The sequence below is a fragment of the Emydura macquarii genome, unplaced genomic scaffold (genome assembly GCF_026122565.2).
Source record: "Emydura macquarii macquarii isolate MOO-44397 ecotype Brisbane River unplaced genomic scaffold, CSIRO-AGI_Emac_v2 contig_1483, whole genome shotgun sequence".
In the NCBI taxonomy this organism is placed as follows: Eukaryota; Metazoa; Chordata; order Testudines; family Chelidae; genus Emydura; species Emydura macquarii.
The window spans coordinates 21,088,154-21,107,118 of NW_027131620.1; the positions used below are offsets into that span (position 1 = coordinate 21,088,154).

Genomic DNA, 18,965 nt, shown 5'->3' on the forward strand with positions numbered 1-18,965 from the left:
CTATAAATTACAATAACAAAGCTGATCTCAGATAAGAAGGTCTGTCATATGTTAACTGAATCTTCAAGTTGATACTGACCTACTGTATAATTTTTCTGGTATATATTGTGTAGACTGAGCAGGGGTTACTACAAGTTAATTAGGAGCACCTGATGCCAATTAAGACCTGATCAGAGACCTGATAAAAACCCACTGCTCCAGCCGGAGAGTGTGGAGAGCTGGTCGTAGTGTGGGAGGAGTGCTGCAGTTGAGCAGAGGAACCAGAGAAGAGCCACGAGAAAGGTACAAGAGGTCAGAGAAGGGGAAGTAGTCTAGGGGAAAGAAGCACATCTGCAAGCACTGTCCGCAGCATGTAGCTGCTATTCATAGGGCCTCTGGGAGTAGAGGGCAGGCCCGGGTCCCTTCCCCCTCACCAGGCACTACCAGAGAGGCTGATGCCCAGAGACAGGGGCAACAGGAGGTGCCCTGACCCACCACGAGAGAAAAGAGCGGGACCCACCATAGTGGAGCCAGCCATTTGCCACAATTGGCATGTAATTTCCCTACCCAAGAAGCCAGTTGTTTCTGTTAGCATAAATATTGAAAATGCTCAATAAGAGGGAGACTTTCAAAAGAAAGACAGACCTCCATTGATTTTTCAATGGGCCTTTTGTTCCTTAGGGCCTTTTGAAAGTTTCCCCCTAAAAACTATTTAAAAAAAATCAATAGACATCATTTCTGAAATGATAAACAGACAATGCTGCCCTCAGTCAGCTCCCCATGCAGGGTTTCATGTGACTGTATCCCATTCCACACCTTCTCTCCCAGTTGTTTTTTCTTTCCTCAATAGTGCTGGTGCTATTTGGGGGGCAGATAAGAAGTCGAACGTGGTTTGGTTTAGGCCATGTGCAGTACTGTAAGCAATGGAGTTGAGAACAAAATACCCTCATACCCTCAAAATACCCTCATGGGACTCTATCTCTGAACAAACTTGGTCTGTTATTGCTGTAGGATCTGAGCGCCTCAGAATCATTAATGGACTTGATCCTTCATCACCTCTGAAAAGTATCATTTCCATTTTATAGATGGGGTACTGAAGCACATAGTAGATTAAGTGACTTTCCTAACTTCACAGAGGGAAGTTTATGGTTGGGCTGGGAATTAAACTTGTCTCTAGCCTGTACTCTGTCTATTTATACAATCCATCGTTCCCCTCATGACCAGACAGCAAAGAGTGTGTCAAAGTATGAGAATATTCCCAAATGTGTGTAGGGACCTGAGGACTCGAAACACGCCTTCTTTCACATGGAGCAAACTTTAATTCATGTGCCAGCCTGAGTTTTTCAAACAACTTCAAGCCATTTCTGTATGTGGTAGCACTAAACCAAGCCAGGCAAAAGAAGCTGAGAATAAACAAAGAGTATTAAAGCAAAACATCGTGAGCCAAATACTTCAATTTAGCCTGTTCTTGAACCAGTGGTACTGAGTACAGATATAGTAGAATTATCTACTTTAATTTAAACCATTTCACTTCAAAGCAGAAAACATCATATACTTCTTGGGAGAGAGGGGGGTGGAATGCAACAATTTTTGTTGGTTTGTTTGTTTGTTTAGTTTCAATCTATGTTTTCTTTCTTTTCTGCCACTTCTTGACTTTCCTAGCCACTTAGCTAAACTAAATATTCTGCGTCAATGCTTTCAGTTGAATTACCCCTCAAATGCATTTGGCCCATTATTTTAAATACCCTCTTTCTTTTTGGTATCTGCCATAGAGTGTGCTATCAAAAAAGAAAGAAAGAAAGAAAAAGGCTTCATTAGAGTAAAAGGTGGCTGATCTAGTCAGCCTAGGCCATTGTATGTGAGGTTGGAAAGGAACCTGGTGAGAGTTAATGGTGGGCTCCAGAGGACTTCATTGTACCAGTGCTAATTGAAATAAGCAGACCTCAGTGGCCTGGAGTAATTTGGTGGAGCTATATTCCTCTTCCTCGTGTATTATACTCTCTAGTTTAGCACTCCCCACTTCCCGACTGTCAGGAAGAGGCACTTACAGCTGCTCTTATCTCCCTAATAACAGCACTTCATAGATTTAATGTTGGACTCTATGGGACTGAAGAAGTAATGTAGCACTGTGAGCATGCCAACCACAGAACTTGCCATCTGCCTGGGGAATTTCACCTCTGTTTAGAGTCAATTCAGCAGTCTCCCCCAAGGTGAAATTCCATTTAGGCTAGTGCAGTTCCACTCTAACAATTATAGTTATGTGTTGAGCACTTTCCTTTATTTCTGTTGGTTCAGTTTCTGTCGTATATAATGAGACACATTCCACATTTTACCCCTGCCGCTGTGACCGCAGTTGCAGAATGAGGAAGGAAATTGAGATTTAAATTGGGAAACTTTAGTTATAATAAAGTCCTCTAAAACCTTTAGCACTGCCTAAGTCTCTTAAAACTCTGGCTAGACTGCTCGGAGAATGCTGAATGGACAATTAGAGTGTTAGATTCTGCTGTCACTTACATTGGTGTAAAGCTAGAATAAGCCCATAGATTTAGACAATAGATTTATTCTGATTTTACAGCATTGCAACTGACAGCAGAACTGTTCCAGTCTCAGTTAATTAATATTTGCACCGATGGCCAACTAAATGAGAAAGTATCAGCAGAAGGGGAAATAGCGATCTCTAAGTACCAAGCAAAAGACAGCTAACCAGAGAATCTATGTATGAAACAATCTTATTGGCCTCACTGGTTTAACTATTGACTTCTGTGGAGTTACTCCTAATTTACCCTGGTGTGAGATCAGAATGGGGCACACAGGGTCTACCAGGAGAACAAGTCAGATTCCATGGCTGATTCAGATCTCAGCTTGCCTGAGAGGATGATCAAAAAAGGTGCCAATTGTCATGAAGTTTTTCTGCTGCTGACACTTGCTTGTGAGGAATGGGATGGAGACCACGGCTGAGTTGTCAGGCAGATAGGAGCACAGAGCACTGAGCTGTATGTTGGGTTCCAAAATAGCCCTAGGCTGGGCTGCTCATAAAGTTCCTCCTTCAGGACTGCTCAGTCCACACTCTAGGTCCTGTTTATCTAGACAGCCATATATATGGATGATATAAATGTAAGTAAACATCGAATTCACCATACACAAACCAACAAAATCAAAACAATTGAAATGTATAGATAGGCCAAGTATGAAAAATGCTGCTTGAGAACTCAGAGTTGAGAGAACTTTGATTTAAGGATATTTACTTTGTACATTTTGACATGTAATGTTGACAATTTGCGTTATAATGGTTATAAAGCTTTATCTTTTTGAATCTCGACATCTACCATCATGAGATAATTGTTGTCACACCCATCTCCCCCATTTTCTGACTCCACATAATTTCACAACTGTGAAAATTTAAATAGGTAAAAAGAGAAAAAAGCTGAAAAACCCATAATTTTGTGCAATGGTGAACATTTAAATTGATAAAAATGTGTAAAAATAAACATCAATATTGTGCATTGAAATTATATAAAAAATTGAATTCTGCCAAGCCTAATTATATCCAGGAGAGCTAATAAATCACTTTGCTGAATGAGTCAGCTGTGCACAATTCACTCTATCCCGACAGGGTCAACACGCTAACAGCCTGGTACAGGGTGCAAAAAGTCATCCCATTCTCTGTGGCCCTACTAAGGGTTTGGCACTATCTCAGGCCTTGCATGCCTCATGTGCAGCAATCACAGGTCTCTAGTGCTGAAGATAACATTAGAAACCCCATATAGGAGCTCAACTCTCATAAATATCTGACCCCCATGGTGGGTGCTGAGTATTTGAAAATCTGGCCCTGAGCACTTGAAAAGCTGATCCTTCCAGTGTGTAATTTCCATCATCTGAGTCTGAAATTAATTGCTGCTGCATTTGTGTGACCCAGTTAATTGTCGGTGCAAAACGGGAAAGCATTTTTAAATAACGTGCCCTATAAATCTAGAATGTGTCACACAGAGTATTACTTAATGTGAAAGATAAAGGACCAAATTTCCAGCAGGCTTTTTAATTGCATCTGAAATATTTTCAAGTGTATCTTACATGTGCAAAACCAATGATTGTGTGTGAAAATACTGATTTGTGCACATGGGCATTTACATATGTACATTCCTATTTTGCATGTCCAAATGCAAGTTATCCATGCACAAAATGGATGGGTTGCAGTTTTTGCAAAAGCAGTTAGGAAGGGCTGCTAAAAAATGTCATCCAATATGTATGTATATTGCTTTCATCTGTATTTCTTTTGCACAGAGGGGGCAGGTATTTATCAAATGGTTTAGCTGAGTTGCTGCACATATGTAATTACCTTCCCTTACAGCTTCAAGTTCAGTGTTGTTTCATACCACAGGTAGCTACTTTTAAACATAATTACTTTCTTCTGTAGCGGGTACTGTAAAGGTTCATTGGGAAAGGTGCAGTTATTAATCTAAGACAGCTTCTAAGTCCCTGGTTCAGCAGTTCATCCCTATTCAGCAAAGCATGTTGACTTGAGTGGGGCTTAATCATCTACCCAAGTGCTTTGTTAAATAGGCAGGCTCCCCCTGCCAAATTATACTTCATTTATGGGAATAAAAAAGATTTACTGGTTCAAAAATGAGACACATACTATAAATAAGAAAAGAGTAAATTTCTCCCTTTCTATGGTCTGACAAAGCCTCTCTTTAAAGGAAGAATCCAGGAAAATGCAGCCATTGTCTAGGCAAGCAGAGTGATGTTTTCAATTTTTTTACTAGGTGCTTCCCCTGGGGGTAATGTAAGTGATGTTATTGCTGTCCATGGCCCCAGCAAACGGGTGCGAAAGCTGAGAAAAGGATGTTATATTGAAGATTTCATAGTATCCTAGTTGTTAAGAGGGGAAATACCAGACATAAAAATGATTCCACATTTGATCTCAGATAGCAACTGCTCACCAATTGATAGACTTAAGATCGTGCTTAAATGTTTTGCTGAATTGGGCTTATATGGAGAACTATGTTGCCTGATTCTTCTTTCACTTTCACTTTTGTAAATCAGGAGTAAACTCTTGAAACCAGTGGAGTTACATTGATGTAAGCGTGAGGAGAATCAGAACATGGTGTATTAGCCAGCAGCTGTGAATATTTCCATTGTCTTAAAAACTAATCTATATTTTTAAGTAACTAAAACTATTAGTTGTGGTTCTGCTTTAAAAATCACCCTCTCAGCAGCAACAATATGGCCCGTTAGCCATTTTATTAGCCTGTATCTTCTTCCCAAAAACATGTATTAGTATGTTCGCACAATCAAGCTATCATGTTGTCTGAGCATCCTTCAGAGCTTTCTAATATTCAATAATATGAATATCACTTTGTGCCTAATGTTTCATAAAAATGGCGTATATAATGCTATCTTCCTGGCTTCCTATTTCCTTTAATGAAAGGTTGCAGGATTTTTGTTTCCAAATGGTTACTCGACCAATCATGAAAACATTATCCAGGAAGCTATTGCAAATACTCAGTAATTGTATATAGGGAGGAGGGAAGTGGGCTTTCCTTTGCCCATAGCACTCAAAAGCTCTAACATAACGAATGTGTTATCAACTGCCATAATCATCAGGTCTTTTTTTGCAATTACATATTATCTCACTGTTTATGTTCAACATTTCTGCCTCCTCTGCTTCCGGCATATGGATGTGTGGGGGAGGTCAGGTTTGGGCAGCCATAGTAAACCCAGTAAGCCATTGACTTCAGTGGAATTACCCCAGGGATAAATTTGCACAGATTTTTTTTAATTCAGAGCCTATATTTTTCCATGTGAAATATAGCCACACATGAAAACTGACATGTACAAATTTCTTGTGCCAACAAAGATCTTATGTGTGCATTGAATTGCCTGTGTGCACATGCATTATGTCCTGTACATTCAAACGTTTCTCAGGCACAATAACTTATTTGTGCTATGCATATTGCAAGGGCAAATTAGGTATCATTTTCTGAAAATTAGGCCCAAGCAGGACCTGAGTTTCAACCATTTCTGGACCTGGCCTCCCTTTTTGCCATTGCAGTTTTGCGTGCATGAATAATTGAGGCTCACAATTTTCTGGGTGCTTGAAGGAGGTGTTTTAAAAATCCATACTATTATGTTTAGCCTTTTGTTTTTAGACAGTCCAGTAATTTTAAAGAGTAGTATGGTCCTTTGTTCATGCTGTTCTTTTAGGAACACACATGGATTCTGTGTAATCTCCCCTGTATCACTCACAGAGCAAAGTAAACTAGAGATTCCCTCCGCCCATTCCCCCTTATATTTCATACATCAGTAAGGTATTCTGATAACATATTATTTAAGGATTGATGGAAACACCTATGCTTAGCATGTGACATGAGGAGGGTTGTGGTCATAGGTACATATGATATCCAATTCTTGCCTCTCACACAATTTTACATCATTGTAGCTCCACTGACTTCATTGGGGATGTTCCTGTTTTACACCAGTGCAATTGGACACCATTCAGCAATGCATGGATGCTTGTGCTTAGCATTACCTAGGAAAGAATTTAAGCACATGCTTAACTTTAAGGGCATGTGCTTAAATCCTTTGCAGAATAAGGATGGATTTAGGCAGATGCTTAAGTCCTTTTCTGAACTGGGGCCAAAGTGAAAGGAGAATCAGTAATAGGGTGTCCTGGAGCATTCCTTCTCAGTGACAAGATTAGACAACAGTGTCAGAGCTGTAATTCCCCTGGAAATTCTCAAACCACATCTCATTTCAATCAGTGAAAAAAGGTGTCCGGGTTATTGGGTTTTTTAAATGATGATGATGATGATGATGATTATTATTATTATTAAATCCCTGTCATTGTCTTTTTTGAAAACGTCCTACCCTTTATCACATTTCCAAAATGGCTTGTGTATAATTTGTCTTTGCTGAAGGGTTCTGTCTTTTCATGCTTTGTGGGGAGTCAGAGATGGAATTGCAAAGGCTTGTGAGAAGATGGATATACCCCACATGAGGCTAAGGGCAGGTCTACATTTAAAACGCTGCAGCGGCTCAGCTGCACCTCTGTAGCAGCTCAGTGAAGCTGTTACTCTGCCAAGAGGAGAGCTTTTCCCATTAGCGTAGTTAATCTACCTCCATGAGAGGCCGTAGCTAAATTGACGGGAGGAGCCCCCTCATCAACATAGCGCTGTCTGCACAGGGGGTTAGGTTGGTATAACTGCATCACTCGGGTGTGGAATTTTCACACCCCGAGCGATGTAGTTATGCCAATATACAGTTATAGTGTACGATGGCCTAAGAAAGGAAGAGGCTATTTAGAGTAGGGCTATAAATAGAAGGCTGGCAGATGGTCCTTGATAAGAAAAGGACGTTCTCTTTCAGTCTGCAAAGAGAAAATGGGAAGCTTGACTATCTTAATTACATAGAGCAGGAAACTCCCTAATTCTCACATCTGCCAATGAACTTTATTTATCCCTGATTTTTCAGTCCTGAGCTTCCCTGCAGCTTGGTCAAGCCACCTCAATTCTGCACTGCATCACCTGCAATGATCCTGAGCTTCCACTCTGCTCTGCCAAAGCACTGCACTGCTGACAAGCAACACCCTTTGTTCTTCTAACAGGACTTGCAGAACTTTTCTCAGCTACAGAAAAGCTTAAGGTCCTGATTCTTCTCTCAGACCACAGACCTCCAATCAAACTTACACCCGTGCAGACCTGTCAGCTTCACCTAATATAATCTGGAAGGGTAAGTGCAGCAACAGATCCTACTGTTGTAATAGATAGATGCAAGAGAGAAGACCACAGTCTCTTTTATGTGCAATTTCCAATGGGCAAAATTCAGTTGTTTGGGCTGGCTACTTCGTCCTGCTCCAGTGAACCGAAGCAGCTGGAGGGCACAGGTGAATCCAGCTCACTGTTTTTAAATGCAACACATCCTCTATGAAATGAACCTTGCTTTTCTAAACGCCCTGCCTCCTTTACTTTAAACAGGATGCTTATAAATATTGCAGATATTCATTGACTCTTTCTTTCATCAGAGACTGGGGGATGTGACCTTGTTTCAGATAATCAGGGTAATCGCTTAAGCAAGTTTGTGCTGTATTTTAAAAATAGGGAGACAAAACCTGAGAAGTGCTGAGCCCTTGCAATTCCTGATAATCTCTGGATTGTTTATAAGTGAAGCAGATGGGAAGATGCATGGGGCAGAAAGCACACCATCACTGGTGGAGTCCAGGGACCTTGTGTTAGGATAAGGAAAAACTGACTGTTCAGTGGGCTGAGGTTCCTGACATCTGAAATGGTGGAGGAGTGAGGGTGGGGATGTTTTGGCTTGATCATATCAGAGGATAAACATCTTTCCTGATCCTTTCTCAGCTTTGCAAGCAGCCTCTGATCTGTGGGATTTATGCTACACATGATTAGGTATGAAATGGACAAGAAGCTTTATTCCAAAGCACTGGCATGGTCTTGGAAAGTAAATTGATAAAGACAACTTGTTCATTGTCAAGTCGGGTGTTCTTAATTTATAGAAACACTGAGAGCACCATTAGTCTGTTCTGCCCACCCCTGCTCTGCATGGCCCCCTGCCAATTTATATTTTATATATGGCAGTACAAAGGATTTACTGGTTCAAAAATGAGACATCCACTATATATAAAAAGAGCAAATTCCTCCACTTCTGAGGTCTGGCAAAGCCTCTTCTTAAAGGATGATCTCCATGAAAATGCAGCCCATTATCTAGTGACAGAGTGATGTTTTTGATTTTTGTATAAGGTGTCTCTCTTGGGTGTACTGTAAGTGATGCTGTTGCTACCAACCCCCCATGTGAAAACTGAAAGAAGGATTCGTTACCTTTAAGATTTCATAGGCCTCTAGTTTTTAAAGTGGGGACATACCAGATATTAAAATGATCCTACCCTTGATCTCAGCTAGCACCTGCTTGATAATAGATAATAGGTTAGAGGGAGGCCCTGCTTCTAATCTTCCACACTGGTTTTATACTGATGGGAGAATGCACCTCTGTGCAGGTCCCACTTTGGGCACAAAGAGGCTGCACAGCTCCCCCGGTACAGAGAACACAACTCTCAGCACAAAGGTGAGTCTGCACAGCCTCCACAGGATCACAGGGATCTTCTGCAGTGCGCTGGAGGTGAAGATGGGGTGGGCCAAAGGTGGGGTCGGTCATAGGGATTGTGTCAAGGCTAGGAGGAGATTGGGGTAAACCTGTGCCTTGATGATTCTCTGCTGCTGCAAGCCCGAGAGTAGCTATGGCCGCACACGGCACAACTCAGAGCTGCTTCAGAGCTTGCCCTTGCCTGCACCTTAGACCCCGGCAACAAGTTAAGAACAGTGCAAATAGCCTCCTCTCTGTCCTTGTGCTGCTGCAGGGATGAATGTGACCCACCGCATTTAATGAAGTTATTTTAGATTTATAACAGTGGAGCTGAGAGCAGAATATGGCCCATGGGCCTAAGCTGCAGCCACGAAATGTGTATGTTAACATGCAGTCAGGTAATTGGAGGTGCCAAGGGCTATGCCATGTGTACTTGCATGTACAGTGCTACTAACACTTTGCATTTACGGAGCAGCTGTCTTCCAAAGATCTCGATCTGCCAGAGTCCAGATTTGATAAATGTCTGGCCATTCTGCTGAATGCCCTCTTTCCCTGGCTTTCAGGAGGCGGTTGAGGGTGGGGTGGGCTTTGAGGGTTGATAGGTGGGAATGACTGCTTTATTGGCAGTGAACCAGCCTGCAACAATTTTTGTCTGTTTCAAATTTTGTAACTGAACTAACATTCTTGTGATTAGCTCATGGTCAAAATCTAAATAATGTGCTTAACAAAGGGTGGAGGGTAAATAGGATAATTCTCATTTTATATCCATGGGGTGAAATCCCACCCTTTTGGAAATCAATGGGAGAATTTCAGTTGACCTCCATAGGTCCAGGATTTTACCTATGGACACTCAAGCAATGAAGGCCTAGATTTTGATACTTTTATCCTGAGATGTGCCTCACTTTGTGTGAAGTCCTATTCGGAGTACTATGCTACTCAGCGTGAATAAGGGTATTAAAATCTGTCCCTAAAGTTCTCTAGGAGTCACCTTTACTGTTTGGAACAGAACTCTGGCCTCTCACTTCCCAGTTCCCTTCTCTAAGGAATGGACAATTCTGCATCCCAAGTACTCCTTGACACATACACATACGTATTTAGTGGACGAGTTTATTTGAAAAAGGAGCCTCAAATGTCATCTCCCCTCTTTCCCTCCCCAGCCTCCTTCACTCTAAGGAAGACATTTCAGAGGCACTTACAAGAAGATGCTGTCCATGGTATCTTTGTTTTCCATTATTAGTGATTATGTTTAATTCGTCATGATAATTCTCTGGCTCCCATGTCAGTTTCCATTAATCCTGGCATGGAACACCCTGCCTGAGATCTGGTATCTGTATTCTTTCTCCCTCATGTTGCCCAGCATGCTGCATCAAAATGTAACACAAATGCTTTCTTGGTAATTTTGTTGAACTAAATTTAACCCAAGATTTAAAAAAAAAAATACCCAGAAGTGTTTGTTGTAAGGCATTAACAGCCACATTCTGCCAGTTTGGCTCACAAGACTTCTCCTATTGAAGAAGAGGAGTGTTAGCAGCATTTAGCCCTAGCTGTCTGCATATTAAAACTAAATGAACAGTTCTAATAGTCTTCTCATTTTGGTGGGATGCAATGAGGTTTCTCAGTGGTGACCAGATGCCTAGAAGGAAGATATGTCATTGCTGTGCTCTCGAGAAGCAGTGTTGTCTAGCACCCATGGGTAATGGCCGTGGCTCTGCTCCTGATTCACTGTGTAGCCTTGGATAAATCACTTACCTCTCTGTGCCTTGATTTCTCCTGTATAAAATGTATTTGTGTGCTGGGAGGGTTAATTATTCAGTGTTGGCAAAGCACTTTGAAATGCTCAGGTGAAAGGCACTAGAGTAATTGTACTGTCCAGTATCATTGGTAGTGTCACATGTGCCATAGAGGTTCTTTAGCTAAAGGGGATGAGCCATTGCTTTAGAATCTTGAGATCCTTGATGAAAGTCCTGATACATGGCTGGATTCCTTGCATGAACATATCAGGTTCTGGATTACGACTGTTCAGATTGAGAATGCTGACCTCGTGTGTGGCTGCTCTTCTGTAATTCATTGCCTGCAGCTGCTCTTTAAACAAATTATTCCTTAAAGTTCCCCAAAAGTCACATCTTCTGGAAAGCTTGTGTTGTGTTGTGTGCTGTTAGAAACCATCCTAAGCCTGAGCTAACATCATGATACCTTTGTCTGAACTCCACTACCAAGCTCTCTCACAGCAGAGGGGCCGATGTGTTCTCCTTTGCCGTAGCTTCCATAGTTCAATTCCACTCTCTGTATTGTAGACAAACAGGTGCCATTCTCCTAATGGTCTGATTTCACAGGCACCACAAAGCAAATAGGTGATCCTCATGGGCTTCCTCCCTCCCTCCCCAACCTGTAGACTTTTGACAGAGTTCAACCCGTGTCCTGACCTAGGAGGCTGAGCAATGAAATGAGACTTCCGATGGGCGGAGCAGGACATGCTGTATGTTTCCCGGTGATATGGAGAAAGAACTAGTCACTCTTTGATGTGCAAAAACAATGGAGAAGTAAAAACCATTCCATGCTTTGAAGTGGGGTTTTGTTTTTTGGCAGCAGAACTAAACCAATGATTTCTCTGCAATGGGAGCACAGGCATGGGACTGTTCGAAAGCCTGGAGTTGAAATGTACAAGGGTTTGGAGCGTGAGCTGTATATGAATCTAGGTATGCAAAGGAGTGAACTTGGTGGCAGTGCAGATGGAAATAAGTAGCACCTCACGTTCCATGGCCAGCGTGGAAATAAAACGAAGTGTTGGCAGCTGCTAAATGCGCTGCATCTCTATTTTCAGAGCACTGGATGTAAAAATTAAACATCAGCAGCTGTTTGAGAGTGAATATTTAGCAATTCCTCATTTGACAGAACAGCCCTGGTGGACGAGTAAACTTGAATCTGCTCCATGGGGTGACATTATCAGGCTAACACAGAGCCGAGTGGGGGCAGAAGAGACAGGGACAGGAAATATTATAATTAGGGATTAATTGATTGCATTTTTAAAAAATTAAAATAAGAGATTTTGCTCAATGGAAATATGGCCTTCTAGGTGACCATTCAATTAGTCAGCCTGACAGAGGGTTGTGTACCTCCTCCTGAATGGAAGAAAACTGATACTGTATCAGGGGATAGAAAAGCAGGAGGTGGCAGAAGCACGATCATGTGTATGAAGCTCAGAAATATTCAGCATTGCCTGCCTCAATCCCTTCTGCTTTCACTGCTTCGCCCCCCCCTTCAGTCCTCCCCTCCAGTACAGTGCAGTCAGGATTGGACCCAATTTACTTATTTGTTTTGATAGCAAAGTCAATTTACTTTTCACGGCTCCCAATATTCAATATGAAGATAAGCCCATGCACTGAAAAAAATGCATCTGCATTGCAGACACGGTGGGGTGGGGTGGTGTAAAATTTGGAGGCTTTTATAGCTGGACAGGGATAGCTGCAGCGTTGGGTAGCCAGGAAGGTCTGGGAGTCAGTTGTGGTTTTCACAGCTAGGAGACATTTGAAGTTTTTGGTGCTGGCGACAGGGAAGGTATTTACTCTTTCCTTCCCCCTTTTGGCCAGGGATTCAGATGACTTTACGTTTTTGAGTGGGGAGAGGGATGATGTTAAAATTCCAAACTCATCACCCCAGCTAACCTTGACAACAGCTATCTGCACCAATACACCCACCACTCCTTCCCCCCACCCTATCAGTATCTGCCACTATGTCCAATGGTGCTGAAGAATCTGAATGTTTTTCCTAAAAGAAACCCAGCAGAGAATAAATTAAAACTAGAGACATTTAACGTATCCGCATTGGACTTCACAGTCAAGACCCCACTAAAGAAGAATAAGGCTGTTCACCCACTCACAGCTAGTGTTTCAGGCACTTTGCAAACTCAGGCTGATGTCACTGTTACTCTCTGTTCACACACTGAAGGTTTTCTTTGTAGCCAGGAGGGCTAGAGACTTAGGCCAAGCACTTTCAAGCCTGGGGGTTCTGAACCTGTGCTTAGGCACTTAATCAAAAATGGCCTGATTTCCAGAGGTGCAGAACGCCCACAAACCCCATTGAAATCAAGGGGAGATGCGGGATGTTGGTGTGCTGTATTAACCTTTCCAGAACATGATTTGTGGTGAGAGAAGAAACCCTTGGAGCCTATTTTCTCTTTCCTTGTATATAAGGTAACAGCAGAGTGTTTTCTGACTCAAGCTGTATATGCCAAACAGTTCTTCCCGGAGTCTCTTTTCACATCAGTGCATCCATCTTCTTTCCCCTGAGTGGCTGTGTTCATATGCTTGATGGGGATCTTTCTCCTCCGTCCCCTCGGCAGTTGTGTTCATGTGCTTGAAGCCTGCTCATTAGTGTGTCTTGTTCCTCTCTCATACGTGGATGTGTTCATAAACCTAATCTCCCCTGTTACTGCATCTTTTCCTCTCACTCTTCTGTATCTGTATTCAGCAAATGACCTTCCCTTTCCTCCTCCCTCCCTCTTGGTGACAGAGTTCAGGACACAATCTCTCTCCATTAGTGTATCCCTGGGTTGTTGTGTTCATTACTTTATCTCTATCTCTGTTATGAGTATTTCTTTCCCCCTCCAGGGTGGCGGTTTTCGGTACCTGATGTCTCTCCAAAGCCAGGCTACTGAAACAAAATAACTCCATCAAAGGATGGTATTTTTTTCCCCTAGCATTTTGGTTCTGTAAGATCTGATTTGCCCTCCCCTCAATTGCTTTGATCAATGACAGAGTCAATAATTCCTGCCAAATTTTCTACTCTTCATATCGATGGATGGGGCCAGCTCCTTAGGTGATGTAAATCAGCATAGCTCCACTGACATCAAGGTGAGGATCTGGACCAGGTACTAGTTAAATCTGTCTTTGGGACTAGGTCTTTGGTTTTGGTCTGTAGGGAAATCATCTGACTCAGCTTGGCGGTCCCTCCACTTTCCCTTCTTATCCACCTCACCCCTCACCAATGCACAGTAAAGAAGAGCAGGTGGTGCAGAGCCGAGACAGCATTTGGCACCTCCCAGGAACAAGGGGTAATTTAGGAAAGCTGTAAAGCAGAAAGCCATCTGATCAATATGCTGGGAGAGAAATTCAGAGGTTATGTCAATGGTGACCTAAATTACGTGCTGGTAAATCCGTAATCCTGTAAATCGGTGCAATTTACATGCCTGAGTGGGAAGGCTGAGGATGGAAGTGGAGGAGCAGCCTGAGGAGGGGGGTGGGGAAGGGGAAGCATATACTACACAAAGCAGGGCCCTCTACTATATCTTTCATTCTCCTATTGGTTGCTTTCCCTGCTATACCCCCATTTGCAATCTGGAATGTAAATTATATCCATTCACAACATGGAGTTATCAGTCTGGAACAGGTGTCACCCTTTATGGGGATTCTGAATTGGCCCAAGTTAAAGTTGTCAGGAGTTAATTCAGAGACACTTAGTTGAGACTTTTCATGTCTCTCTAGTTAGTTGACAGAGCTGAGACCAGCAAAAGTTATGATGGGCCTGATTTTGCCTAGCACAGGTAAGCCAGGGGGAAGAGCATGCAAGAGGCCTAATTGTACCCCTTACATGGTCCACTGGGCAGAATTGCACTCCCTCCACTGACAAAACAATAAAGCCACAAGATCAAAATCTGATGGGAAATTAATAGAATGGTGAACTAATGAAAATGTGTGTCACGGAAACTTCTTCGAAAGAACACTGCAACAAACTATAATAATTGCAGAACATGAGAGATTTAAAACATCTGATACCTCATTTATGTGATAACAATTATCAGATTCCTGTGCAGATTAGAAAGAGGAATGGAGATGGTAACATGGTCATTTTGGACCTATATTTAAAAGTACAGGACCTATTAGCATCAAGGTAGAGAGAGGGCCAGAACTTCTGATGTAATACTGCCTTTTGTTTCACAATCATACTGGTAAATGTTCAAGGATTTGTACACATCTCATGAAACTCTCCTGCACTGAAAATGTGTGTCCTTAACAGGGCATGATCCTTGCATTCAACCTTGAATAATTGATCCTCGTGTCAGCCATGTAAAACACTTGTATTTGAGTTGGTATGGGCAGGTATGAGCTGTTGCATCACTGGGAAAAAAGAATAGGTGTTCCGTTAGTGTGGGAGGCATAGGAATATCTGTTGTTATTTGGTAAGGAATAGTGCTGCAGTAAATCCCAAATAGTATTTCAGATGGCATTTACAGATGCTCCAGTGAAGCTAGGGAAATGTTTCAATCCATTTATCAAAGAACATTCAGTTCTCATTTCAAGGCAGGTGAGGCATTGATAATAACTTCTGAGTGAAGAAACTCAGTCTTTATTGAGATCATTTTTAAGTAAAGCAGCTACCAAAGGCAGAAACTGGCACAGGATTTGTAAATTTGATGTTGGCTCTCAGATGATTCCAGACTGGCTTGTTCTAAAGTTATTATTGTTTCTCTCTTGACCCTTCCACCAAACTGTTCTATGCAAATTTAATGGACGCAACAGTCACTAAAATGACTTGTGACTGATTTTGTTGTTCATATATTCTTTGCAGGGCGATGGTGCGAAAACATATGCCAGAGATTATGGCCTTCACTTACTCCCATTTGGGCTGCTTCATTGCCACATCAAGTGCTAAACTTTCTCTTTCATAGCTCAGGGGACAGTGGTGAGCATGTAATTGCATAATTTACCAAATGGGGGAAAGCAAGGGAGGGGAAAAGATGTTAAATGATCTCTTCCTCCCAAGCCTTAATGGAAATGAATCTAGGCTGTGAGCTAGCTCAGGAAGGCAATTACAGGGAAATAATCTAAACTGTTACTGAAGCATTGATGTGGGGCATGCCGAACATGATGGATGCTGGCTGCTATTTCCAGTTAATAATAATGCGCTTTTAAAAAAGCTTGTGCTGCACATGTTTGTTCTTTTGTGTGTCTGTTACATGCATTGTATAATCCAGCCTACAATCTAGTCTATACTGGTGGTTATCCTGATTCCGGCTGGTGGAGTAGCTGCAACAGCGCAAGCTCCTTCTTTCGGCAGACAAAGTCTCTGAAAGACACAATTTACATCAGCATATTTTTAATTCTGTTTCAAGCAGAGTTCAGCTGCATCAGTTCACATCATGGTTTAGAGAAGTTGCCTACCTACGCTAAGGGTTTGCTTTCAGGCAGTGACAAGGCCACTTGACTGGCCACTTATGGCTGAAATCCCCAGTGTAGACCAAGCCTAAATATCCAACTTAAAAAGTTCACCCACTTTGAAAAATGTAACCACCATTTGTATCAAGCCTCTCCTTTCGTTCAAACCTCCCATCCTCTTTGCTGACCTCCATGCTCACAGGATGCAGGAACCAGCTACAATAAAATAAGAACTGACTCTGAGCTTTTAAAAACAGAAGACACTAACCAAAACAACCCTACTCTGCGTTTGCAGTTTGGAAAAGTTAACTCTTTTTTTTATTTCCTCCCCACTCTGCACTTCTCAGAAGAAAGCAGAGGTGCTGATCTGCTGCAAGACAGGCTGCTGCACTGTGTGAGTCTGGAGGTATGCAAGTGCTGAAGAGAAGAGACGCACTCAGGTTTTCATAACTAAATAGCCACTTTACTGTTATAGCACAGTTATAGGAAAAACATAGGGCCTTGATTCTCATGGACACCATTGTCACTTCACCAATATAAAGGAGTTTTACATGATGTGCATTTTAAGGCCCTTCCCACTGACAGAGTGGTACAAAGCAGTGGTTCTCAACCTTTTTGGACTCAGGCCCCATTTGTAAGCCTTAATGGCCTGTCACAAGCTAGTAAATAGCTTTAGTGAAAAAACCTGCTGGCTTACTAAATATTTCATATCCACGACATATAATATACATATTACCACAAATCAGTAGTAAATAAGTACACCATGCCTACCGTAGGGGTGGCTTCTGTTCCAGAGGGCTGCCTGGACTGAATTTCCTGCTAAGGCATTGCAACTGCTGGGGTTGCAGCACGGCTCAGGTTTGTGGGGGGAAAGGGGCAGTCGGGCCAAATTTGTGTGAGAGACATTACAATCCGGTGCATGAGGCTGCAATGCCACTCGCTCAAATTTGATCCGCGCCCCCCCACATCATGATGACAGGGAATGGCTGGACCAAACCTGAGCAGTGCTGTGACCCTGTGTGCCAGGTCACAATACCTCAGACAGTGGACCCAGCCTAGCCAGGCCTACAAGACCAGAACCGGAGGAGCCACCACCCTGGGGTAAATGTGGGGCTGCTTCTGAACCTGTCCCAGCCCCAGGGCCTCCCGCATGACCCTTTGACACATTCTAGCAACCCAATTTTGAGTCAGGACCCACAGGTTGAGAAACCCTCCTGTAAAGGAGCCTTAATATGAATGAGAATCAGGCTCAATTAATTCCTACAAGCTCAGTCCTACAATTTCCTCTTTCCAACCTCTTTTCCCTGAGGGCTAAATCCTGGAGGATTATTTTCTCCAAACACTAGGCCTTGTTAAACAATTGATTACAAGTAATATTCATTACTAACTTCGCCTCTGTTTGGTTAGTGAATCCATCACAAAATGATCCAGACTCTCTGAGAAAGCTTTAAATTACTGGTAAGTATTTGCCAGTTAGTTCACAAGAATAATTTTCTGCCCATGGATTGTTCCAACTATTTGATAGTCCTCATTTGTACTATGTGGTTGATCACCTAAGTCACACTATCTGCTCCATATAACTGAATACAATAGAACAGACACTGATTTAAGAAAGCACGTAAGTACATGCTTAATGTTAATTATGTACTTTAGTCCCATTAAAGTCAATGGATGTAAGCATATGTTTAAATTAAGTACACGCATAAATGTTCTCCTAAATTATGTCCATAACAAATAGTGAGTGAAGAATTTACTGATACAATTTTTGGACAAATAATCACTCATGCTATAAGCCATGAAATGTCCAGGCTTGCAAACAGTTTTGTGAATACCCACCTGTTTGTCATAGTACACGTAAATTACAAATAACAACCCGGTGAATCACAGCAAACTGAACTCGGTGCTTTTATTTGCAAATTCATTATTTCTTTCTACTCACACAGATCTAAGATATACAATAGGCGTGCTGCTATCATCGACTAGTGCACCGATCATGCATTATGTCTGAAGAAGCATTGAAAATCTTGCAAGAAAGCCTAGCCTTCCAAAATTCCTAGCCAAAGATGTTTTCCAGCCCCAAAATGTTAGAAGAAGCTCAGAGAAGAGCAATAAGAATAAACATTTTAAAATACTTATCCAAAAGTGAGCTGAACCAACCTTCCTAACCTTTGAGAGTCACCTGTTACAAAAACTTTGGTAATAAATCAGTCTGATGCAAGTTGAAAACATTTTTCCCGTCAGAGGGGCTTAGGCATATGTATTACACTGGTTGTATAAATGACTCCTCTCTATCTAATCACTAGCAGTTACATTCAGATGGGAGGAAAAATCAGAAGAAGAGGCCACTGAGGGCATTTCTACAGGACTCATAAAATCAGATAGTGTGATAAACTGTTTTCAGAATGAGCAACACCAGCGCTGCATTAACGACAGTTAGAAATACATACTTACCAGAGGTTATTGAGCGTGACTGCTCCAGTGACCACGGGGGTCGGGAGGGAGGAGGAGTTGTTACATGATTATGAATGGGAGAAGAAGTATCCATTAAATAATCTGTTAAAACGTGTGCACACTGGCTCAAGTTACAAGCTGGTCAGTGAGTCTATGGGAGTCTACACTGACAAGTGGGTGTGATTCTAAGATGATATGAAATCCATAAGGGGGCAGAGGCTGGAAAAAATTTTAAATTACGCCAAGGTAGACTCCATGTAGAGTCCCTTCAGACGCCTCGCTACATTT

At 42.1% G+C, this 18,965-nt stretch overlaps 1 long non-coding RNA gene across 1 annotated transcript; it reads left to right on the forward strand.

Annotated features, from left to right (window-relative positions):
- The first annotated feature begins 229 nt into the window (after positions 1 to 229).
- LOC137157181 (uncharacterized) lies at positions 230 to 18,432 on the forward strand. Its single transcript, XR_010921023.1, has 3 exons — positions 230 to 282; positions 7,583 to 7,707; positions 18,170 to 18,432. It is a non-coding gene; the product is annotated as an uncharacterized lncRNA (long non-coding RNA).
- Positions 18,433 to 18,965: the final 533 nt, after the last annotated feature.